The following is a 21,243-nucleotide window of genomic DNA, read 5'->3' on the forward strand; positions in this document are numbered from 1 at the left end:
ACCAGCCCTCGCGGATCCTGAGGTCCTCTGGCGCCGGCTTTTTATTTATTCCAAGGGTGAGGACCAAAATGCATGGCGAGGCTGCATTCAGCCGTTTTGGTCCTCACCTTTGGAATAGCCTGCCAGAGGACGTCAGGTCTGCAGAGACTGTTGATATTTTTAAGAGGAAGCTCAAGACACACCTTTTTAGTTTGGCTTTCAACAACTTTTAAATAATTTATCTTTTCTTTTGATTGAAGATAATTCTATGTTTTGCTTTGAATGTTTTAAAGCACTTTGAGTTGCATTTTTATGTATGAAAAGTGCTATATAAATAAAATGTGATTGATTGATTGATTGAAAAGTCAAGAGCCAAACCAAAAAAAGCAGCAATGTAACGAAAATACAAATTACAATGTCAACATGACAACTAAAATACATCTCATTGCAAAATGTTTTGAAAACTAAGTCAGTAGTTCAAATAGTGTAAACAATACGATATATAAACCTTTAACAGTAGAAAAAATAATAATAATTCTACCGCAACTGTTTCAGAACAAAACTCAAAACCAAATAATACAAATACAAAAATACAAATATAACAATGTCAAGTTGACAACTATAATCCCTTCCATTGCACAATATGTTGAAAATAAAGTCAGAAAGTGCAAATAGAGTAAACAATACAATGTAAAATTCTTTACCACTATAAAAAATAAAATACTTCAACTATTGATTTATTTTTGGCTGAAAAGCCTCTGCCAGAGTACGTTGTCTCTGTGGGGGTGTTCTCCGCTTGGGGATCTCCCCCCTCCTCCTCCTCCCTCAACTTCGCTTGCAGCTCGTTGCTCTCTGTAGGTTGAGCTTTTTACATATGTTTGTGTAAATTCGTGGTGTTACCACAGTAGCGGAGCACTTTATTACACAAATCACACTTGGCACTGTCCTTTTCTGATGTTGAGTCCACACCGCGCTCCGCTTCTTGTTTGGCTCTATATTGCTTTAGGTTCTGGCCGCTCTCTGACTCTCCCGGCGCCCTCTCTGCCAGGGAGAGGCTAAAAGTGTGCCTGGGTCAGCCACTCAGGCAGAGACTCAGAGAGTAGGAGGAGCCGCTGGGCGAGAGAGAGCAGGGGGAAGAAGCGGTGCTTTGAGCGAAGTATCGATACCAGGAAAATAGTATCAATCCAATCCAAGTACTTGCTTAGTATCGATAACATCGATATTTGGATTGATCCGCCCACCTCTACCAGAGATAGGAGAGCCCACCTCGGAGTCTCCAGGCTATGCTTCCACAGTGGAAGGCATGTTGGTGGAATTGAGGTCTTCGAAATATTCTCCCCACTAACCCACACACAACGTCCCAAGTCGAGGTCAGCACCACCCCATCTCCACTACACACAGTGTAAATGGTGCACTGTTTTCCTCCCCTGAGACGCCGAATGGTGGACCAGAATTTCCTCGAAGCCGTCTGGAAGTCATTTTCCATGGCCTCACCAAATTTCTCCCGCACCAGAGTTTTTGACTCAGCAACCGCCGAAGCTGCATTCCGCTTGGCCAGCCAGTATTTGTCAGCTGCTTCTGGTATTCTCGCAGGCCAAAAAGGCCCGATAGGACTCCCTATCGGGGTTTCGAGGATTGCCGCCACGACAGGCATGACCACCTTACAGTCACAGCGCCGGTCGGCCGCCTCAAAAATGGAAGCACGAAACATATGGAAGTACGAAACATGGTCCACTCGGATTCAATGTCCCCTGCCTCGCCCGGGACGTGGGCAACTTTCTGCCGGAGGTGAAAGTTGAAAGTCCTTCTGACGGGATTCTGCTAGACGTTTCCAGCGAACCCTCACCATACGTCTGGGTCTGCCGGGTCGGACCGGCAGCTTCCCCCCTCCATTGGAATCCCTCAGCAGAATGATGGAGTCCCCAGGGGGAGCGCTCTCCAGCACACCCTCCAAGGACTCCAAAAAGTGTGGGTACTCTGCACTGCTGTTTGGTGCATTGGCACAAACAACAGTAAGGACCCGTCCCCCCACCCATAGACGGAGGGAGGCTACCCTCTTGTCCACCGGGGTAAACCCCTATGTAAAGGCGCCAAGCCGGGGGCAAATAAGTATGCCCACACCTGCTCGGCGCCTATCACCTTGGGTTACTCCAGAATGGAAGAGTGTCCAACCCCTCTCGAAAGGACTGGTACCAGAGCCCAAGCTGGTTGTAGAGGTGAGCCCGATTATATCTAGTTGGAACTTCTCAGCCTCACACACCAGCTCGGACTCCTTCCCTGCTAGAGAGGTGACAGTCCATGTCCCTAGGTCCCTGCCTTTAACCGCCGCCCAGCTCACAGGGCACCTGACCCCTTTGGCCCTTCCCACAGGTGGTGAGCCCATGGGAAGGGGGATCACGTTACCTTTTTCGGGCTGAGCCCGGCCCCATGGGTCAGTATCCTGCCTGTTTTCCAACTGTCCCTGCTGGAACACACCTGATTCAAATGATCATATAATCAGCAAGGTCTGCAGAAGCTGGATAACGATCCTGATCAGTTGAATCAGGTGGGTTGCACCAGGGTGACATAGAAAACATGCAGGATACTGGCCCTCAATAGCCGGAATTGCCCACCCCTGTCCTAGGATCATTGGGACACGCAAACCCTTCCACCACGGTAAGGTGATGGCTGATGGAGGTTTGTGTATGCACAATAAGAGCAAATTATATATCTATACAAATTAACCAAGCATAAATGTATTTTGAGTTACACTCCCAAAAAAATCCCCCAAAAAACGCTCCCAGTTTACAATGCTGTACTGCTTATTGACTGTCAGTATCTATTTGGAAGGATTCATGCACAAGTCAACACAGTTGTGCACATTTTAATTGAAAATATTAGTTTCAATATCATTTATCTTTTCTTTTATAGTAGTAGCAACAAGATGGCTTGTGTCATGCCTCAAGTACAGTAAAAGTATTGATTCGATCAAAAAGACGGGGGTAACACTAACACATTTTCTTTTCAACATTTTCAATATGTGCAGCTAACCATATTTTATCATTTAGTTTAATAATTTATTTTGATTACATATTATCCAAATTACCATTATATTAAACACTATACTTTGCATGATAAATATTTTTATGTAATTATATTTTCAGAAATGTAGACAGTCATGTCCAGGATGATCTCTTTGGTGACGGTCACAACTCTGACCCCGCATGCTGAGTTGGAGTGTAACTGCAAGTTACTGGTGACGGCTGAGATCCAGATGGAGTGGGCTGAAAAAATAGCAGAGTTGGAGATGGAGACAGACATTCATCAAAGATGAATACATGCCTTCAAATGGACCCGCCTGACTTGGTGGACTCTGTGAATGAGGATGTGGAGATGCTGCGATCGAAACAGAGCCACGAGAAAATGACAACATCCATCCATCATCCATTATCTATACCGCTTATCCTCACAAGGGTTGCAGGCATGCTGGAGCCTATCCCAGATGTCTCCGGGCAATAGGCAGGGGACACCCTGAATTGGTTGCCAGCCAATTGCAGGGCACACAGAGACAAACAAACATCCGCACTCAGCATCACACCAAGGGGCAATTTAGAGTGTCCAATCAACTTACCATACATGTATTTGGAATGTGGGAGGAAACCGGAGTACCTGTAGAAAACTCACGCTGGCACGAGGAGAACATGCAAACTCCAAACAGGGAGACCGGAGCCGGGATCGAACCCACGACCTCTGAACTGTGAGGCGGACGTACTAACCAGTTTGTCCACCGTGCCACCCATCATCAAACGTCACGACAGGGACTAATCAAGGTCCATTGGAAATCATACATAATCGTACAAAACTCGCTTATGACATAAAAAATATATATGTGGACATCCCTATTCATGACCACTCCAACATCTCACATTAATTTAACAAGGATTGGCACCATTTTTTTCAGCTGTAGGCGACGTTAATACCTACAACACACCGTCAACTAGAAAACGTCTCAATAAGGCAGCTCTGACTGTACTTCTGAGTCGTCTCCCGTCGACGAAGGAGAAGTCCAAGCTACCAGACAGCTCGGAATTCAACCATACTGCTCCACCCCGGATGCTGGCGACAAAAATCAAGACAGACGGATTGGCAACAATTGTTGGTGTGGGAGGTGAGAGAAATTGACAATTACATTAATATCATGTTTAAACGTTTAATTTCCTTGAATGTCCTGTGGTGACCATTTGTTGAACTCACCCACACAGTCTTCATCTGCAGTAAAATGTGCTGTGTAAAGTGTGAAACAGGATGCCGTCAGTAGAAGACGTTTAACTGCAGACTGGTGCAATGTGCAGACAAGAGGAAGCACCGCTTTTGTCATGTGTCTGTATCTTTCAATTCATGTTGTTTGAACTGAATAAAAGACGAGCGGCAAGGTCGCAAAGGCTGACAGTTTGGAAGAGCAACCACCTTGTGCGTGGTCTCTACTGTCCCTCGCGAGCAGAAAAGTCAATCTTGGCAGGTCTGAGTTGCTTTTACAGTCCTACTACTAGGCTTGTCTTGGCCTTCCGAGTGGAATTCCCTGACAGTATTGTTATTGTATTTAAATTTAAGTTAAGTTTAAATTAATAAACAAGGCGCTATCTTGCTTATTTATAATACATGTAGTTTTTCAACTGCTGAAACGTAGTTACATAGCCTGCAAAAAAAGTTTGCTTTTGGGCTTCTTCTGTGCAATTGCATTTGTTTCGTCATATACACTGCAGACCAGGGGTGCTCAATCCCGGTCCTCAAGTGTGGTGATGCAGATGTAAACTGGCTATATCAAGTTAAATAACGTGATCGGGGCGGAAAATAAACACGCAGATTGTAACATTGATCTACAGCGGGGGTGCTCAATCCCGTTCCTCAAGAGCTCCTATCCAGCCTGTTTTTCATCTTTCCCTACCTGAACACACTTGATACAAATGATCACAATTGTCATCAGGCTTGTGCAAAGCTTGGTGATGAGCGTATCATTTAAAGGCTCCAGCATGCCCGCGACCCTTGTGAGGATAAGCGGATTGGATAATGGATGGATGGATAGAATTTTGGCCGCATTAAGAAAATAATAATGATTTGGGAAAATGAAGCTTCAAATTTGCTTAGTGAACCAGTTGTTGTATTTTTGGGCTCCCCTAAATGGCACTCTCTGTTCAACATTGGGTTGAAAGAACACTGTCTTGCCATTTCTTGAATTCCTTCATTTAAACCAACAGTGCCATCTAGAGGAGTCAAAAGTACTTTAAGCACAATATAACAGAGAGTGCCATCTAGAGGAGTCAACAATACAACAACTGGTTCATGAAGTAAATTTAATTACACATTACTCCATATATGCGTTTCATGCATCATGGACCGTTGCATGATATTACGACATCGAGGAGAGTGATCAAAACATTACATTCTTTACATCAGTGTTTTTCAAACTTTTTTGAGTCAAGGCACATTTATTTCATTGAAAAAAATCCTGCGGCACACCACCAGCTGAAATTGTGAAAAAAAGCTTATTTTTAAAATAGGTGTTATATTATTCATATAAGCATTTTTTAACATTGAAGAATGGCGTTATACTATAACGTCTTTAATAGGAATCAAACACAAAGAAAAAAGTATTTTATAATGTTTCATATTGATACTCAGCGTGAAACACGTGCCTGTTTGGATAAACATGCTTCACTAATTTGCTTGTCTCTAAACAAAGACAATTAGTTACCTGCTGCTGCTACCTGCTGGTATGGAAGAGTACTACAATGTAGTAAAGACATGATTATGCTGCGAGGCGCTAGACCGCACAGGCACACAAATTAGATAATTTCCCACGGCACACCTGACAAAATCTCGCACCACACCAGTGTGCCGCGGCATAGGGTTTGAAAAACACTGCTTTATATTACATTATAACATACAAGACATTTCAATGAAAAAATGTTGCACTAAATGCTGCTTCGTCACTCTCAACTGGGGGGAGGTGCCTCACATGCTCACATGTAAACAGAGGACAGTTTTAATGCCCTCGTGATTGTGATATTATTTGTGGTGCATGAAAACATTAAATTAAAATAGAAATAGACTCATGAAAGACAGAGATCCTGGAACTGACGATTAACTATTATTTGGATTACAAACATCCACCGGTGTCTCATGATGACATTTGCTTCTGCTATGGTAAGTGTTCAGGTGTCAGTATACGTACCGACTGTAACTGTTGATCAACACGGCGGGTTCTGTTTGATTTTGTGCTGGAGGCTTACATTATTGTGTATTTCGACTTTTATTAGTTATGTCCATTTATATAAATAATTTGTGAAGTGACGTTAGGCAAGGCAAGGCAGGTTTATTTGTATAGCATATTTCATGCACAAGACAATTCAAAGTGCTTTACATAAAAAAATCAAGAGAAAAAAATAATAAAAATAAAACATTGAGAATTACAAAAATCAAAATCATGAAGAATAATTAGATTAAAATGATTCAAAGCAAGATAAATAAAAAATAAAATAAAAAATACTGTGCAGATTTCATGCATCGGCGCCTGAGAACATAAATGTTTTTAACCTGGATTTAAGTGTCTATATTTGGTGAAAATTTAATCTCCACTGGCAGTTTGTTCCACTTTTTTTGCAGCATAACAGCTAAATGCTGCCTCCCCATGTTTAATCTGGATTCTGGTCTGGACTAGCTGACATGAGTCCTTGGATCTAACCCTAACCCTGCTGGGTTTAGATTTTTTTAATATATCATAGATGTATTCTGGACCTAAAGTGCTCTGGGATTTGTAAACAATCAGTAGAGTTTTAAAAACTATTCTGTAAGGGACAGGAAGCCAGTGTAGAGACTTTAAAACTGGTGTCATGTGTTCAGATCTCTTAGTCCTGGTTAAAACTCAAGCAGCAGCGTTCTGGATGAGTTGCAGCTGTTTAATGCTCTTTTTGGAAAGTTCTGTTAAAAGGCCATTACAGTAATACAGTCTACTAGAGAGGAACGCATGGTTGAGCTTCTCCTGGTCTTTCTGGTAGAGAGTCTATTATCACTCCAAGGCTACGGACTTGGTTTTATGAGCCCAAGTCTCAAGATTTTTACTAATACTGACCCTCTTCTCTTTACTGTCAAACAGAATAATTTCAGTTTTGTCTTCATTTAATTGTAGAAAATTCTCTCTCATTCAGGTGTTTATTTGCTCCAGACACTGTCCGTCGGGCTAGTCGTCTGGTGAGACAGACACATCAAGTTGTGTATTATCTGCATAGCTGTGATAATTAATGTTTAAGTTCTGTATTATTTGACCCAGAGGGAGCATATACAAGTTGAACAAAAGAGAACCAAGAACTGACCGATGGGGCACACCACAGGTTCTAGCTAATCTATCAGATTCATAACTGCCAATTTTAACAAAATAACTCTGCCCTTCTAAATAGGACCTAAACCATTGAAGGATTATTCCAGAAAGACCAACCCAGTTTTCCAGCCTATCTTTCTAAATTGTAGACACAGGTTATTTTTGCCTGTTAGTCTGCATAGTGTTAATTGTTTGTCTAATGGTTTTGATTATCTCGCTAAAGAAATTGGCAAATTTGTTGCATTTCTCAGTGGAGAAGAGTTCTGGGCTTATTTGTTTAGGAGGATTCGTAAGTTTATCTAACAAACAGTGCGAGAGCGAGCATTGACATTGCTGTTGATCATTGCTGATAGATGGAGCTGTCTGGCCCTGCACAGTTTATTATTAAAATTATGCAGGCTTTTTTTGTATGATTCATAGTGATTTTGAAGTTTTGTCTTCCTCCACTTTCGTTCAGCTTTTCTACATTGTCTTTTCTGGTTTATAACGATGCTGGTGTTTCTCCACGGTGTTTTCTGTTTGGACAAATTGCTTTTGAATCTTATTGGTGCAACAGCATACATTACATTCAAGATTTTCAAATTGAATTGAATTGAAATTATCCAGGAGTAGGGCGGCACGGTGGTCGACTGGTTAGCTAGTCCGCCTCAAAGTTCAGAGGTCGTGGGTTCGATCCCGGCTCCGGCCTCCCTGTGTGGAGTTTGCATGATAAGATAAGAATGCCTTTATTGATCCCACAGTGGGAAAATTTTCGTTGTTACAGTAGCAAAGATATAGGTCACACAAGGGCGGCGGCATGATGTGGCCATTAATGTATAACATTGACGGCAAACATTTAGGATCAAACCTATGTAGATATACGCAGTAACATGTGTATATACACATGTGTATACACACCAACCTACATCTACATAAAAAATATGAGGAACACTCATTTTGGCCTGTACATAGTACAGAGGAAAAAATACTCTAAGTGACAGTGCTGCAGTGCTGTAGTGAAATGTAAGGAACAGCATTGGATAAAAATAAAACTAGACTAACAGTAGTGGGGAATATTGGGTATTGCACGATATGAGCTCAGGTGCAGGACTACACAATTGCACTAATGTCCGCCAGTTTGTAGAGACTACACAATGTTCTTGTTAAAGAGTCTGACAGCAGCAGGCAAGAAGGAATGGCGGAATCTCTCCTTTGCACAGCGAGGGTGTAACAGTCTGTCACTGAAGGTGCTGTGGAGTGCTGTTAGGGTGCCCTGGAGGGGGTGGTCCGGGTTGCCCAGCATTGATGACAGCTTGGCCAACATCCTCCTGTCCCCCACCGAGTCCACAGAGTCCAGGGAGCAGCCCAGGACAGAGCCGGCCCTCTTGACCAGTTTGTCCAGCCGCTTCTTGTCCCGGGCCGAGACGCCGCCTGCCCAGGTGACCACTCCCTGGAAGATGACCGATGCAATCACCAAGTCATAAAAGTTCCTGAGGAGTGTCCCCTGAACCCCAAAAGACCTCAGTCTCCTGAGTAGGAAGAGTCTGCTCTGACTCTTCCTATAGAGGGCGTCTGTGTTGTCGCACCAGTCCAGTTTATTGTTCAGATGAACACCCAGGTACTTGTAAGTTGAGACTCTCTCAACATCTGTTCCCCGGATATTCACTGGTGCAGGTGAAGAGTGCTGGCGCCTACCGAAATCCACCACCATTTCTTTGGATTTCCCCGCATTGATCAGGAGGCGGTTCTGCTGGCACCAGTCCACAAAACCCTGAGTAAGTTCTCTGGACTCCCGATCATCTCCGCCTGTGATGAGGCCGACAATCGCAGAGTCGTCAGAGAACTTCTGCAGGTGACAGGTAGGGGTGTTGTAGTTGAAGTCCGAGGTGTAGAGGAAGGGAGCCAAGACAGTTCCCTGTGGGGCCCCCGTGCTGCAGAGGAGCACGTCAGACACACAGTCCTGTGTCCTCACATACTGTGGCCGGTTTGTGAGGTAGTCCTGGATCCATGTGGTGAGGTGGTGCGCCACCCCCGCCCGCTCCAGCTTGTCTCACAGTAGGGTGGGCTGGATGGTGTTGAAAGCACTGGAGAAATCAAAGAACATGATCCTCACAGTGCTCCCCGCCTTCTCCAGGTGGGAGAGTGAAGTGTGGAGGAGGTAGATGATGGCATCATCCACACTGATGCCAGGCTGATATGCGAACTGGAGTGGGTCCATTGAGGAGCTCACCAGGGGGCGCAGGTGGACAAGGACCAGTCTCTCCAGGGTCTTCATCAGGTGAGACGTCAGCGCCACTCGTCTGAAGCTGTTGAGCTCCTTCGGGTGGGGGGTCTTTGGCACCAGGACCAGGCAGGATGTTTTCCATAGCTGGGGGACCCTGCCCAGCTTCAGGCTCAGGTTGAACATGTGCTGGACAATTCCACACAGCTGGTCTGCGCAGGATTTGAGGAGCTGGGGGCTGATGCCATCTGGACCCGCTGCCTTCCTCGCCTTCATCTTCTTCAGCTGGTTCCTCACCTGAGATGTTGTGAAGGCTCTCCCCGTGCTTGCGTGGGTTTCCTCCGGGTACTCCGGTTTCCTCCCACATTCCAAAAACATGCATGGTAAGTTGATTGGACACTCTAAATTACCATTAGGTGTGATTGTGAGTTCGGATGTTTGTCTCTGTGTGCCCTGCGATTGGCTGGCAACCAATTCAGGGTGTCCCCCGCCTACTGCCCGAAGACAGCTGGGATAAGCTCCAGCACGCCCGCGACCCTTGTGAGGATAAGCAGTATGGATAATGAATGAATGAATGATCCAGGAGTCCATCAACTGACTACACTCACTGTTGGTGACAAAGCTATGGCCTCCATAAATTGAGCACATGTTCCCTCATTAATGTACCTCTTCTTTACCAAGAGTGAAGACATTTTTTGAGTATTCTGAATGATCAGTACATCAAACAAAATACAAAAATGGTCCGATAAGGCCAAGTCAGTAACCACAACAGAAGTAATATCAATCCCTTTTGAGATAACCAAATTCAGAGTGTGACCATGAATGTGATTCGGTTCTTTAACAAACTGACACAAACCAAACATGTCTAATATAGAAGAAAATTCTTTGGCATTGCCATCCTTCATATTGTCAATGTGAATGTTAAAATCCTTGGTTAAGAAATCCATCCATCCATTATCTACACCGCTTATCCTCACAAGGGTCGCAGGCATGCTGGAGCCTATCCCAGCTGTCTTCGGGCATAAGGCGGGAGACACCCTGAATTGGTTGCCAGCCAATCGTAGGGCACACAGAGACAAACAAACATCCGCACTCACAATCACACCTAGGGGCAATTTAGAGTGTCCAGTCAACTTACCATGCATGTTTTTGGAATGTGGGAGGGTACTACCGGAGTACCCGGAGAAAACCCACGCAGGCACGGGGAGAACATGCAAACTCCACACAGGGAGGCCGGGGCCGGGATCGAACCCATGACTTCTGAACTGTGAGGCGGACGTGCTAACCAGTCGATCACCGTGCTAAAATGGTTGAAATCAGGAGAGACCAGTGGTAATAATTCAGAAGAATCATCAATAAATTAATCATCAATAAAGTGATTAAAAAGAGAATTTTTGGAACACCCATACAAATAAAACGGAGATATTCAAAAGAAATAAAATCACCAAATGAAATCTCTTTACACTGGAATCTGTTAACCATGTTTTGTCAAAAAAAGAAAATCTAAACTGTGAGGAATTGTCATTAACTAGGAATGACTTGTTTGACAGAGATCTGATATTAAGTAAAGCAAGTTTTGTGGTGTTTACACTTGTCTCTGTTATCTACAGCGATGTATGTGTCATCTTCCAAACCGCTTATCTATACAGGGTCGCAGGGAGGTGCTGGAGCCTATCCCAGCCACCAACGGGCGAAGGTAGATTACACCCCGAAATGGTCGCCAGCCAGTCGCAGGGCACACACAGACACCGTCACTGAGCGGTAATCGATCCCACGGTGCCCGCACACAACTCAGGCGTGCGTACCAGTACACTATCAGTGACCTAGCGTTGTATGTGGAACAATAATAGATAAGATTGATTCACCCAGCGAGTTGACTGTAACCGATTCTTTCTTGTCCTAATTGATGTAGGGATTCTACTGGGTCCCAGCTTGTTCTGAGAACAGCTATCAGTGACAAAATCACTATAGCAAGGACCCTGAACACATCATGGCATGCTATCTTTGAATCTCGGAGAGGGCGCTCTGCATTTCTTGGTAGCTGGTGGTCCCTGGAGGCCTGATTGCATTAGAGACAGCCCTTGCAGACCCTGGATGATATGTTGTAAATCTGGTGATGAGGCAGAGTTGAAAGTTCGTTTACCTCTATGTGTTCTTCGGTCTTATCTGCACGCTCATGTTTGGGTTTGCCATCCCAACAGTATGATGCAAGTATGCTCCAAGTAATCTGCATCCAGTGAGATTTGGATGCACACCATCAGGTCTGTAGCATTCCCTGCAGTTCCAAAAGATGTTAAAGTTATTGATGAATTTAATCCCATGGGCGATGCATGCCTATGACAACCATGTATTCAGGCCAAGAAGTCTGGAGAAACGTTTGATTCATTTCCCCATTGATGAAATAGGGCCTGAAATGAAGACATGGTGCGTTCCATACTGACACAGGCTCTCTAACAGCAGGGAAGTCTTTTTTCAGGATCTCAGAGCCAGTTTTCCTTCTGAGAATATCAAAAGACTGTAACTGTGAATAATGATATCGATGCCATCTGGATGTGTAGACAGAATGGTCGGCAGGATCTCTGTCAGTTCCTGTATTGTATTGTATTGTATTTGCTTTTTTGTGGAGGTGGTGGTAGCTTGAGCTTTCATGAATGTGGAATTTTGGCTTATCCTCATGCTTTGTTTAGCCATTGGTTGAGTTCTGGGGCTCTTTCTCATGGGTTTACTAATCCTTGCGTTACAGTTAACTTCACCATATTATTTGAAGTTAACACATCAAATCTATTGTGCAGTGAGACTTCAGCTAGTGGAGTGAGTGCTGGAACTTTAACGTTTCTGCTTGGTTTACCTCTGCGACAGACAACTTCAGACCAGGTCCTGGCTGGTGTTGGTGACATTGGTCTGGTGCCAACACTGTTCCAGTAGGCGAGATCAGTTGGACCGTCCAGTTTGGGAGGTCCCCCAGCTATTACAGTGTTATTTGGACACATCAAAAGAAGTGTGTCAGCCAGGTCTGTAGCAGGAGGCTTGGCACCAGATGTGGTCCCACTAACGAAGATTTAACTTAGTCTGTTTGTATTCGAAGGTTCCGTAGCCTGTACAGGCACTGCAAAAGAGTCAATAAATTCCTCGTTTCCACGAATGTCTTGCAATGTTTCAATCCTCTTCTCCTCACAGAGAGCTGCTCACACTCTGTACAGCTCACTGATATTGTCGGGTTTGGAGACATTCTTCCTGAAGTGCTCCAATGATAGCCGACTAAATTGAAAAAAAATATATTGTACTAAATCAAAACACACAGACACAGTCACTGAGCGGGAACCGATCCCACGCTGCCCGCACACAACTCAGGCGTGTGTACCACTACACCATCAGTGACTTCACATAAGAGTGATCAGAACAAAACAATAAAACCAACTTTTTACTAACAGTCAGATTTGTGATTTACTATTCATTTTTTCTCAATTTACAGTTACAGATGAAACGGTTAATGGCTGGCATGAGCAGCCATTGTGTTGTCAAGAAAAGAAGGGAAAATAATACTGTCCAAAAAGAGCACAACAACAGGAGTGATTTGCAGCTCTGTTAAGCAGTATGTCAAGGGCAATAAGGCTTAAGTACTCAAACAGGAGGTGGACAAAGGCAAAGACAGAATGCCTGCAATACCTTCGTGTCACAGAAAAAGGATTAGTGGTGTGCCTAATTTTCATTATACACAAATGCACATATTCAAATATGCAGACTGCTCTATGAGTTTGAAACATTGTACATTATGAGCACGATAGTGCTATCAGTGGCATCCAAAAAAATCACCTCTGGACTAGAGTGTAGGAGCCCCATGTTTTGCTTTGTGTATTTTTATTATTCCTCCAACCACTAAGGGGCAGTGTTTGATTGTTTGACCTGATCCGAATTGGGGGTGGTGGCCAGACAGGTTAAATTTGGGGTTTCCTGAGGTAACAGGTGTCACTGATTAGGAGGAGGAAGCAAACAATTTTTCAATGTTTTTTTTTTTTTTTGTTGCTGATTTTGGGTGGGACAAGTATGATTTAAGAGATTAAATATCAATTGTTACTTTATTCTGATGAGCATTCTGTTGTTTTCCAATTTCACCGAGTACAAGAAGTCAAAATTGAACTAAAATCAGTGATCAAGGCACCATAGGAACGGCAACTGATACATCGCTTAATGAGTCATAACAGTACCCCTCCGACCCCGTCAAGGGGCACCACTTGGAATCTAGAATCCCAGAATCTTAAAATAACAAAAGACATACAAGGTCAAAAATCCAAAACATCAAATAAACTGAAGTATAAAATTACAGGAATCAAAGTAACTAAACAAACACCAGACAATCATCTTGACTTGGTTTAAGACAGCAAACAAACAGCAGTGAGACGCAACAAAGACAATGAACCAACAAAGACTGAAAGAAAACAATAAACCAAACACAAACAGCCGAGACGAGCAACACTGGACAAGACACAAAGTGTATAGAGAGAGCTGACTGGGTAACACAAGGGATTGGTCAAACGAGTACAGGTGAACAAAACCTGCTTGACTTGGCCTAAGACAGCAAACAAACACGCGACAAAAACAATGAACCAACAAAGACTGAAGAAAAGCAAGGAACTAAATACAAACTGATGACACGAGGAACGCCTGGACAAGACACAAAGTATAAGAGGGAGCTGATCGAGTAACTCAACTGATCTGGGCACCAAGAACAGGTGAACACAATATCCTTGATTGAGTAACTCAAGGGGTCTGGTAACCGAACACAGGTGGACACACTAAAATAATGAAACAGACACATATAAAAGAATTACGAGGGAAACATGAAACTAAATTCAAAATTCAAAAACAAAATCAAAAACAGATCGGAGAAGGCATAACCAGTCCGGTGGACGTCCAGGAGGCCAGACGAGAGGGTCTTGGTTGGACCAGTCTGGTGGCTGACCCGGAGGCCGGACGAGAGGTTCTTGGGGGGGGGGGGGCAATCCAGTGGTCGTCCAGAAGGCCAGATGAGAGGTTCTTGGTTGGACCAGTCTGGTGGCTGACCCGGAGGCCGGACGAGAGGTTCTTGGGGGGGGGGGGGGGGGGCAATCCAGTGGTCGTCCAGAAGGCCAGATGAGAGGTTCTTGATGGGGCTGGTCAGGTGGGCGACCCGGAGGCCAGGAGAGAGGTTCTTGGCGGACCAATCCAGTGGCCGTCTGGAAGGCTAGCCGAGAGGTTCTTGACCTTCCAGAGGGCCACACAGGAGATGAGGGCAGCCACTAAGCTTGCGCTGCCAGAGTAGAATCCAAGGGCAGCCGCAGAGCTTGCGCCGCCGGAGCAGAGTAAAAGGGCAGCCGAAGGCCTTGCGGCATCTTAGCAGAGTCAGAGGGCAACCGCAGGCCTTGCGCTGCCATAGCAGAATCGGAGGGAGGCCGCAGAGCTTGCGCCACCGGAGCAGAGCCAGAGTGCAGCCGAAGGCCTTGCACGGCCACCATAGTGGTTGGGAAGCACAAGAGACATGAGCGGCTGGGGGTACAGATGAGGAAGGTAAACTAGAAGAAACAGGATTAACGGGACTAGGTGAAGAAGTACGCAGTGAATTAGCGTGGAGTAAAGTTGCTTGGGTACAGGTTTGGAATGATGTGACTTGTAAAAGGCTGAATTATGGGAGGAACCAAAACCTCTACTCGGGCGCCTACATTGACCACCTCGTGGAGGTCCCATGTGAATGGCCAACTGGGCACCTAAGGATCTAAAGGGAAGGTTTCAGTGGTGGACACTCAGGGTACAGGTTCGGAATGACGCGACTTGGAAAATGCGGAATTACCGGAGGAACCAAAACCTCTACTCGGGTGCCTGTGTTGGCCGCCCACGGGGGTCCCGTGTAAATGTCCTACTGGGCACCTAAGTAAGGGTCTGGGAAGGGAAAGGTTCTGGGGAGGGCACTAAGGAATCATCATCAGAAAAAGGTGACAAAAACTGACAAGGGCTTAAACAATGACTGGGGAAGGGACCATGAAAACCAAAATATGTGTCAAAATCGGAATCGGAAATAAAAGGATCATCATCAGAAACACGTGACAAAAACTGACATGGGCTTGAATAGTGACTGGGGAAGGGACCGGCAAATCAAAATCAATGTCAAAATCAGAATCAGAAAGGAGGTTAACCAAATTGTGGCCATCTTCGCAGTCAGAAAAGTTTGAGTCCAAAAACAAAACATTGGGTGGTAAACTAGAAGGGGAATGTGAAAAACTAGGACAAGTAGATAGCAAAGATGAGAGGGACGTGGAAGAAAAGGCAGAACTTGCCAGAAGGAGGTGGGGGTGGTCGGCAGGCTAAGGGCGGTTGGAGGCAGACTGGGACGGTATGGGCGACCCAGAGGTTCTCAGTGAAAGGGCAAAGCAGCAGCCGGTGAAACAATCCTCTTGATTGGAGGTAGAGGGACGGTTAGGAGGAGAAGGTGACGCCTTCGGCTTGAGGGATTGTGTCTGTCTGCTGGGTCCACGACTGGTCAGTACGTTCTGTCACTTGAGGATCGGGATTTGGACCCATACGCAGACATAACACGGAAGTTGAAGAGTAAAAAGTTTCAATGAAAATACAAAGTAACTACAGAGAGCTGTACTGGAAGAGAGTTTGCATCCTCACTTGAAGGTTTGATGTACTGACAATGTGTCACTGAGTAGAGCCTGGTTCACACGACAGGATAATCGGCCCGATTTTAGCTCCGAATCTCCCCTCCCGACAATCGGAGTTTGGGGCACACTCTCGTAATGGCTCCAAAAATAATCTTTACAGATAATCCTGTCGTATGTGGTGTGCTCAGTCTGATCGGTCACTTGGAAGGACGTCTGACCTCAAATCGGGGGTATTCAACATGTTGGATTTTTTTGGCCCGACTACACACCGTGTGTGCTGAGCCCCGAGGACAAACGAGCACGTAGCCGGATAACAGTGAAGTACAGCCAATCAGAAAGCAAGGTGATGAGGTGGCAAAGAAGCGTGGTGGGAATCCAAAATCAAAACAGTATGTCGCAACAGAGCCCAACGTCTTTTCCTTTTTGTGTCGCTTTTTTTCCACTAAAAATAATTTGCAAACTGTCAGGACGCGACCTGAGACCCACACATGGCACCTGTGATTTTTTTTCTAGTCACATGTGGGATCTCTCAGAAGTTGGAAGTTACCTGACAATTTTAAAATCCTGCAATGTGAACAGGGTTTAACTCAAGTTTATAAACTGTAAGACATCAGGGTCTATTTCACAAAGGTGGTTCATCAAACTCTGAGTATAATCCTGAAGCACCTTCTTGGTTTAATTCCTACATCTCAGAAAGGACGCACCGTGTAATTCATGGCAATATGACTTCTGAGTTTTGTAAAGTTACTTGTGGAGTCCCGCAGGGATCCGTAGTAGGACCCCTATTGTTTAGCATCTACATGCTTCCGCTTGGTGATATTATACGTGAATATAACATTAGTTTTCATTGTTATGCTGACGATACTCAATTATATATGCCGCTCGAGATAACAAACCCGGCTAATTGCTGTAATTTAGAGGCGTGCCTTGCCGAGATTAAACAACGGATGTCTCTCAATTTTTTGCCCTTTAACTCCGATAACACCTATTTAAGAACACCACTTTGAGGCTCGATAAATGTACTATTACCCAAAGTGATTCAACAAAAAATCTTGGTGTTATATTCGACCCAACTATGTCTTTTCAAATGCACATTAAGAATATTACTAGAACTGCATTTTTCCATCTCTGTAATATTGCTAAAATTCGTCCAATTCTGTCGATCAGTGATGCAGAAATTTTAATCCACGCGTTTGTTACGTCTCGCCTCGATTATTATAACGTTTTACTCTCTGGTCTTCCCATGTCTAGTATTAAAAGTCTGCAGTTAATCAAAAATGCCGCAGCAAGACTCTTGACAAGGACGAGAAAGTTTGATAATATTACTCCGATATTAGCCAATTAGCATTGGCTCCCAGTCCACTTGAGATGCGATTTCAAGGTTTTGCTACTTACCTCCAAAATACTGCACGGTTTAGCACCTTCCTATCTCGTCGACTTAGTGATACCATATGTTCCGTGTCGAAACCTTCGGTCACAAAGTGCCGGCCTTTTAGTGATCCCTAGAGCCAAGTTCACAGGCTCCAGAGCATTTTCTATTCGGGCACCGATGCTTTGGAATGCCCTACCCGCAGATATTAGAGGCACTACCTCAGTAGAAATGTTTAAAACACGACTTAAGACTTATTTGTATGATTCTGCATTTAGTTGAACTGTTTGTTTTGGCCTCTTTACTGCTGCTTCTATTCTTTTTCTGCCCCCCTTTTCCCAGGCTTGCGAACTAGGTGATGACGACCGAATTGGAGGTTGTTGTTCGATCCAACAGCAACTGACTACTACAAGATTGGAGGCTGGCCACATCCGCGGAGGCGCTGCTATGGAGATTTCTACATTGACCATTGGGCCCCTGCTCACCTCACCGATGTCATCTTCCTGCAGCACTTCATTTGATTAACTATCACATCACTTTAACAAACACTGTATAGTACTATAATGTGTGTTTAATGTTACCCACTCGGTATCCATTGTAGCCTTATCATCCTGGAAGGGGGATCCCCCCATCTGCGGTCCCTTCTCAAGGTTTCTCCCTTGCCCCAAATGTTTTTTTTTTAGTTTTTCCTTGCCCTCCTGAGGGTTAAGATCAGGGGATGTCGTGTATATGATCTGGTGCATATGTGAAGCCCTTTGAGACTTTCTTGTGATTAAGGGCTATATAAATAAATTTGACTTGACTTGACTTGACGTCTGAGTTGATCTACTCTGAGATAGGAAACTCTGAGTTTCCAATTCCAAAAAAGCTGATTTGAATCAGCAATGCTCGGGTCAATATTTGCGGAAGTTTCAAGTCCTTTGCAATCACAATAACATCCATCCATCCATTATCTGTACCGCTTCTCCTCACAAGGGTCGCGGGGCGTGCTGGAGCCTATCCCAGCTGTCTTTGGGCAGTAGGCGGGGGACACCCTGAACTGGTTGCCAGCCAATCGCAGGGCACACAGAGACAAACATCCGCACTCACAATCACACCTAGGGGCAATTTAGAGTATCCAATCAACTTACCATGCATGTTTTTGGAATGTGGGAGGAAACCGGAGTGCCCGGAGAAAACCCACGCAGGCACGGGGAGAACATGCAAACTCCACACAGGGAGGCCGGAGCCGGGATCAAACCCACGACCTCTGAACTGTGAGGCGGACGTGCTAACCAGTCGACCACCGTGCCGCATATCACAATAACATAACAGAGGAAAACTGCTTGCTTCCGCCTATACATTTATTTCATTTAGACACTATCTCGCAGGGGGAAGCGCACTTAACAGCTGATGAAATATAAAAACATTGTTCAAACAGTAAAGACCCCGGCATAATCTCATGGGGGTACATTGAAAAAAAAATGGTTGAATTTAATCAATTATATTTAGTCAGGTGGTTGCACAATAAAATAATGTGGAGCCAGATACATTTTTTAATTAGGTGTATAGTGTATCCCTGTGCTGAATACAAGAAACAGCCAGGACTGGCAAAAAGTCTACTCCAGTCTCACTTCAAGACAATTGAATCACCAGGGAATCCCTGACATTTGATTTGACAAAGACATGCTAGGAATCAGAAATAAACAAACCCCTGATAAAGAGAGACTTTTCATCACCTGGAGAACTTCTACAGATAATGTGTTGTGGATTTGAATTGCCTTGAAACAAACTTTCTGGAGCTCTCAAAGCGTGAACTTGGAGGGAGCCTCATTCACCCAGCAGGGGGCTGAATTCCACTCAACTTGGCAGTGCTGGACAAATACTGACCCCAAGAGGTCAACATGGGACCTGCAGCTTTAAATTTTCTTTATGCATTTCGGAAGAATCTAAATTACCTTGAAATGAAACATATGCAAATGTATGTTTGTGTATTGTTTACTGTGCTTATCCTGCTGACTTTGCATTGATGAATCTGCTGCTCTATGGTAACAATAATTTTCCTGGTCTGGTTTATGACATCACAGTGTAGATGTATGTTTAAACTCATATCTTTGTCGCCTAAACTGTGGACGCGTTCAAAACAACCCAAAGCATGAAAACTGATGCAAGTTATAAATTGTGAAATGCACACAAGTTTTAAAAGGACAATTCAATCGACTCAAATCTAACTTTAATGTCACGAATTAAGTCTCACCTGAAACTAGAGCTGAGGAGCGGACACTTCACCACCTCCCCTTTTTTTAAGGAGATAAAGGTGTGGCCTTTTGCTCCTTTCTCTCTCTCCTGTAACCTCTCTTCTGTTGTTCCCGTTACTCTCTTTTTGGCGACTCAATCAAGTCTCTCTCTCACTCTCTTCCACATCTCCATTTTTGATATTTTGGCTGCGCCAAGTCCACCCGGAAACCTCCGGTGGTTGACCTGCTAAAGCTGACGATCTGGGTTCTCCATCACTACGCTTGTAGTAGATGAGCTGAAATTCGGCTTTGGGGAACAAAAGCTGAAGCAACACACTGGCCAGCAAAGTCCTAGCCGAGCCCGAGATTGTACAGCAACCGGGCCACAAGAGAACCCAAACAAGCTTTTGGTCCCGCTCCCGGCTGCCTTCTTTTTCCCTTTTTCTTTTTCCATCTGCAAATGAGTGAACGTCTTTCCACATGCTCCTCACGTGAGACTCCACTTATCAAACGTAAGTGACCGCTGTGCAGATCGCTCGGGCTTCAGTGGGTGCATTCAAATTTTGTCGTGAACGCTAGCAAATTTTGTGCATTTCTTAAAACCCACCGCCTACTCTAGTCATCCCGACACCTTCTCACGCTCATGTATTAGACGTCCCATTTTTGCCGTCAATGTTATACATTAATGGCCACATTATGCCGCCGTCCCTGTGTGACCTATATCTTTGCTGCTGTAACAATGAAAATTTCCCCACTGTGGGATCAATAAAGGCATTCTAATCTTATCTTATCTTATCTTTTTCCCTTACCTCCCAATTACTTTTGATATTAGTTTTTTTTTTTCATTTATTTAGGCTTGCCATATTGTAGGTAATAAATATTGTTCATATACAGAAGTCAAGCATGTTTTGTGTGTGTTTGCGTCAACCTCTATTTTTTAACTTCTATTAAAAGAACTCACAACTTATTTTATTGTCGCGCCTTCATATTTCAAGACTGATGTAATGAGTTTTTTTTGTCAAATTCCCCTCTAAATAACCAAAAATGTTGACGTGGTGCCCCTAGAGACAAGCAGGAGTAATGCAGACATTGCTCTCTGTCGCTATTAACTAAACTCTACCAGTGCCCCCCCCCCATTTTCGCTACATGAGCGCCGATGGTCCAAACACCTTATAAACACAATGGTGAAAGGTGCATGAGTCAGGGGCATTCCCAACAAAAAGGTAAAGGCCCCTTGGAACCTTCGGGTAGAAATTCACCGGGTATGCAAAGTGGATGACCAAACACCAACTTGGCATGGTAGAGCGGCATTAAGATATTATTTTGGAGCCGTAACCTGAGCAAAACCCATGGAAGATGGTCGACCCAGTTACCAGCCAAAAGTGCAGCCCACAGCGCAGCTTTAAGTGACCAGTGAAAACGTTCACACAACCCATTAGCCTGTGGGTGGTAGGCAGTAGTGCGGTGTACCTGCACACCCAAGAACT

At 44.5% G+C, this 21,243-nt stretch overlaps 1 protein-coding gene across 15 annotated transcripts in view; it reads right to left on the reverse strand.

Annotated features, from left to right (window-relative positions):
- Positions 1 to 21,243, reverse strand: part of brip1 (BRCA1 interacting helicase 1) — a 302,307-nt gene that overhangs the window by 88,150 nt on the left and 192,914 nt on the right. Inside the window, exon 22 of one of the 15 annotated variants that reach the window (XM_086034846.1) lies at positions 2,586 to 3,242. The exons of 13 other annotated variants lie outside the window; for them this stretch is intronic. The gene's annotated coding sequence lies outside the window, so the exon portion shown is untranslated. Of the gene's footprint in view, positions 1 to 2,585; positions 3,243 to 14,639; positions 16,061 to 21,243 lie in introns of those variants that run through there. One more of the 15 variants, XM_086034840.1, reaches the window with a different exon arrangement.

This window comes from Filicampus tigris, chromosome 7, assembly GCF_054856515.1.
Source record: "Filicampus tigris isolate MCC_2025a chromosome 7, RoL_Ftig_1.0, whole genome shotgun sequence".
Classification (NCBI taxonomy): Eukaryota; Metazoa; Chordata; class Actinopteri; order Syngnathiformes; family Syngnathidae; genus Filicampus; species Filicampus tigris.